Genomic DNA, 5,139 nt, shown 5'->3' on the forward strand with positions numbered 1-5,139 from the left:
GCTCTGGATCTTTGTTCATCCCTCATAGTAATAATATCTTGGGGTTTGCAGCGATAACTTGGGATATCTACTATACGGCCATTAACTAAAATATGTCTATGATTAACTAATTGCCTGGCTCCCGGAATGGTCGAAGCCATACCCAATCGAAAAAGGATGTTATCCAAACGCATCTCAAGTAGTTGTAGTAAAACCTGACCTGTTGACCCTTTGGCTTTCCCAGCAATACGAACATATCTAAGTAATTGTTGCTCTGTCAGACCATAATGAAAACGCAATTTTTGTTTTTCTTCTAGACGAATACGATATTGAGATCTTTTCCCGGAACGCGATTGGTTTCTAAGATCACTTCCGGATCTAGGTCTTTTCCTAGTGAGTCCCGGTAAAGCCCCTAGACGGCGTATTTTTTTGAAACGAGGCCCTCGGTAACGAGACATAAAGACTCCTTAATTTTATTGAAATTTCATTTTACAGAATAAACCTAAATTAATACTGAACTAAACGATAAACGAAGCTAAATCCACTGAAGTACTACAAAGAGGAATAAGATGAATTGTATCAATATCCGTATTATTTTGTATATTGTATATATGGGAAGTTAAGGATCCTTTTCTTGATTTGTTCTGTATAGATCAAACGGCTCCAATCCGTTTTTTATTCTTTATTCATAGTTGGAAGTTCCCGCGACATAACATAATAGATCGGTAACCCGACATTTGGAGAAAAAAAAGGGGGGGGTCTTCTCAATATTCCTTGGTCTCAAGGAAAGATGATCAATCCTGATAAAAAAAAAAAAATAGAACAAATAGAGAAAGCCGACTATCGGAATCGAACCGATGACCATCGCATTACAAATGCGGTGCTCTAACCTCTGAGCTAAGCGGGCTCATATAACAGAAATAGTGCGTGAATAGGAATTCGGGAAACTATTGGGATCTTAGTTAGCTATTAGCTATTAATAATTATTAATATTAATTATTATAAATTATTATAACATATTAATTAATATTAATAATTATTAATATAATATGAATTTTGATTTTATTTTTGATTATTTTCTATTTGATTATTTATTTTTGATTATTTCATTTATTAGTAGTCACTAGCACTAGAATTTTTTTTTTTCATTCAAATCAAATTTAAAAAACGCAAAATAATACTATATACATATGAAATAATTCTATATTCTATTATAGAATAGAATATAACTATTAGTTATAGCAGTTATAGCAGATTATATGAATTCTATTTCTATTAGAGTGTAGTTCCTAAGGAAAGGATAAGATAAGGATGCAATCCAGATCCTACTGAGATATTCCTTTTGTTTCATTCGGAAAGGGAGGAGATAGGACGAAAAAAAAAAAAAGAAGAATGAATATCGACCGTTCCAGTATTCCAAACTGCGCGGGAAAAATGAGAGGGGGGGGGAACATCTATATGTGGGATATATCCATCCATATTGAATTGCAGATACATCAATGATAGAATCATTTCTGATTGGACCAAATAATGGAATGGTCCTCCAATAGATATGAAAGAAGATGGGCAAGAAATAAAATAGGAGCAGACACTTTTTCGATATAGGAATCAGTATCTAATGAATTCAATGGTTCCAACATAAATGAAAGAAGGGGATGGGATCACAATGAGATCGAGATCTCATAAGGGGGATATGGCGAAATTGGTAGACGCTACGGGCTTGATTGGGTTGAGCCTTGGTATGGAAACCTACTAAGTGGTAACTTCCAAATTCAGAGAAACCCTGGAATTAAAAATGGGCAATCCTGAGCCAAATCCAGTTTTCTGAAAACAAGGGTTCAGAAAGCGAGAATCAAAAGAAGGATAGGTGCAGAGACTCAATGGAAGCTGTTCTAACGAACGGGGTTGACTACATTGGTAGAGGAATCCTTCTATCAAAACTCCAGAAAGGATGACCTTATTTAAGTACATAGACGTACTTAAATATCAAATGATTAATCACGACCCGAATCCGGATTTTTTGATTATTTATATGAAAAATTGCAGAATTCTTGCTAAATTAAATCGATTCCAAAAGGAAGAATCGAAGATTCAGTGATCAAATCATTTACTCCAGAGTCTGAAAGATCTTTTGAAGAACTGATTAATCGGACGAGAATAAAGATAGAGTCCCATTCTACATGTCAATACCGACAACAATGAAATTTATAGTAAGAGGAAAATCCGTCGACTTTTGAAATCATGAGGGTTCAAGTCCCTCTATCCCCAATAAAAAAAAAAAGGCCTATTTTATTCCATTCCCTAACCATTTATCCTCTTTTTTCGTCAGTGGTTCAAAATGAGCTTAGCTATGTTTCTCACTCACTCTACTCTTTCACAAATGGATCCGACCAGAAATCTTTCTCTCTTATCACAAGTCTTGTGATAGATATGATCTACGTACAAATGAACATATATGGCAAGGAATCTCCATTATTGAATCATTCACAGTCCATATCATTACTCTTACACTTACAAAGTCTTCTTTTTGAAGATCCAAGAAATTCCAAGGCTGAGGTAAGATTTTCTAATGTTTTTTGAGTCCCTTTAATTGACATAGACCCAAGCCCTCTAGTAGGATGATGCGTCGGGGATGGTCGGGATAGCTCAGCTGGTAGAGCAGAGGACTGAAAATCCTCGTGTCGCCAGTTCAAATCTGGTTCCTGGCACGTGGTTAATATATCGAATAGATACTCATACAAATGAATCGATATGGATCGGGATCCATATTCTATTCGTTAATAGTCTAGATCATGATACATACTTATCCATCTAGGGATATATCTAGATCCCCCATTTTTTTTTTTGATGGGTAAAGAAAAGAATTAGATTCTGTTCCCTCTTCTTTTTTGTTTGTTCATACTGTACCTGCTCTCGCTCAAAAAGAATGTTAATACTTCATACATATTTGAATTGAAGTTAGTTGGCTGAAAACCCAAAAGTCTAGTCTAGAGAGGAATCGAAGGGTAGGAATAGACAGGATTCATTTCAGATACAGTACAAAGAAAATCTGATCCCCTTTTCATTTCTGAATTTTGAGTTCATAATTTCATATTTTCTTTCATATTCTATTTCTTCACTTTCTCTTTCTTCACTCCCTCCTACGTGACTTTTCGGGGCCCATCTAAGTGATGTGCGCGGTACAAAGTTCATGGTGCAGAACTCTTTTGATTCATCCTATTGGCTTTGCTCATCCGAAATGGATATCTTCCAAATTGGGGAATATCAATGAAGCCCCTTTAGTAGCCCATTCATAATACTGAGATGAGAGTCCAGTTATTCTGTTTCATCTAGAACAGAACATAAAAAGATTCCTTGAATATCTGGAGTCGTAGAAGTGAATATTAGTTTCTTATCATTCAATGAGCATCTTGTATTTCATAGAAATTGGGGGCAATATAATCCTTACGTAGGGGCCAGCCTATCCAACTTTCAGGCATCAAGATACGTTTCAGGCGTGGATGATTTTCATAAGAGATTCCCAACATATCATAAGATTCCCGTTCTTGAAAATCAGCACTTTTCCAAATCCAGAAAACAGACGGGATTCTAGGATTCCTCCTTGGGGCAAATACTTTTATGCATACCTCTTCGGGTTGATCCACACCATACTGTATTCTCGTAAGATGATACACACTAGCTAACAACCCGCCCGGTGCTACATCATAAGCACACTGGGAACGTAGATAATTGTAACCATATACATATGAAATGACAGCAATGGAGTACCAATCCTCGGGCTTTATTTGTAAAGTCTCTATTCCTTGGTAATCGAAGCCCAAAGATCTATGCACTAGCTCATGCTTGACTAGCCAAGCAGATAAACGACCTTGCATCTTCTTGATCTCTCCCACATTTGTATTTGTATGAGTATTTCACATTTACGATGAAATTTATGAAGATTTACCCGCTGTTTGTTATTCTGCACAAAAGCATCCTGCCTAATTCACTAATTCGTGGGAAGATACTGAACTTTTGTATTTGAAAGATGTTTCAGTTTCAGGAGGTATTTCTGAAGTAGATGGAGATTTATAGAGTAATCCTTGATCGTAATTTCCAGTATGAGTACTGCGTCCAACATGAAACTTGTGATTGGTAGTAAAATATCGATTTTCCTGTTGAGACCCAATTTGATCTTCATAGATTTCTCGAGATACTTTCTTACGAAGTTTCGTTATAGCATCTATAACTGCCTCTGGTTTGGGTGGGCAGCCCGGCAAATAGACATCCACAGGAATTAGCTTATCGACTCCCCGAACGGTACTATAAGAATCCGTACTGAACATCCCTCCTGTAATAGTACAAGCTCCCATCGCAATGACATATTTTGGTTCAGGCATTTGCTCATATAATCTCACTAAGGAAGGCGCCATTTTCATTGTTACTGTGCCGGCTGTTAAAATGAGGTCTGCTTGCCTAGGACTCGATCTTGGTACCAATCCATAACGATCAAAGTCGAATCGCGAGCCTATTAATGAAGCAAATTCAATGAAGCAACAACTGGTACCATAGAGAAGCGGCCATAAACTGGAGAGTCTTGACCAATTCGAAAGATCATTCGATGTAGTTGAAATAACTGAATTTTGGGTTGTTTGGTCAAGTAACGGAAACTCAATAGAATTAATAACTGTCTCAATGTAATCTTTTCTTTGTTTTTGATTTTGATTGTCTGAATATTCAGGAGCTAAGACCATTCCAATGCTCCTTTTCGCCATGCATAAACTGAACCAACAATTGGGATAAGCACGAAAATGAAAGCTTCTATAAATACAGATACACCCAATACATCGAAACTCATTGCCCATGGATAAAGAAAGACCGTTTCAACATCAAAAACAACAAAAACTAGAGCAAACATGTAATAGCGAATTCGGAATTGTAACCAAGCATCCCCCATTGGTTCTATACCCGATTCATAACTAGAGAGTTTCTCTGGTCCTTCACTAATCGGGGCTAAAACTCCCGAAATTAGAAATGCTAAATAGGAATAAGACTTGATATTATTAGAAATGCCCAGAAAATATCATATTCGTAAAGCAGAAACATAGATGCACTCTCATGAATGTGGAATATACCGAATTAGTCGATTCAAATTGGAATTGTCAATTCATCCATAACTGC

At 36.5% G+C, this 5,139-nt stretch overlaps 2 non-coding genes across 2 annotated transcripts; one reads left to right on the plus strand and one right to left on the minus strand.

Moving 5' to 3' along the window:
* Positions 1-813: 813 nt before the first annotated feature.
* On the minus strand, positions 814-886 carry TRNAT-UGU (transfer RNA threonine (anticodon UGU)). Its single transcript has one exon. It is a non-coding gene; the product is annotated as a tRNA-Thr (tRNA).
* A 1,728-nt stretch (positions 887-2,614) lies between these two features.
* Positions 2,615-2,687, plus strand: TRNAF-GAA (transfer RNA phenylalanine (anticodon GAA)). The gene has a single exon. It is a non-coding gene; the product is annotated as a tRNA-Phe (tRNA).
* Positions 2,688-5,139: the final 2,452 nt, after the last annotated feature.

This window comes from Tasmannia lanceolata, unplaced genomic scaffold (assembly GCF_043159265.1).
Source record: "Tasmannia lanceolata isolate RefF3 unplaced genomic scaffold, GAP_Taslan_0.1 ptg001203l, whole genome shotgun sequence".
Taxonomy (NCBI): domain Eukaryota; kingdom Viridiplantae; phylum Streptophyta; class Magnoliopsida; order Canellales; family Winteraceae; genus Tasmannia; species Tasmannia lanceolata.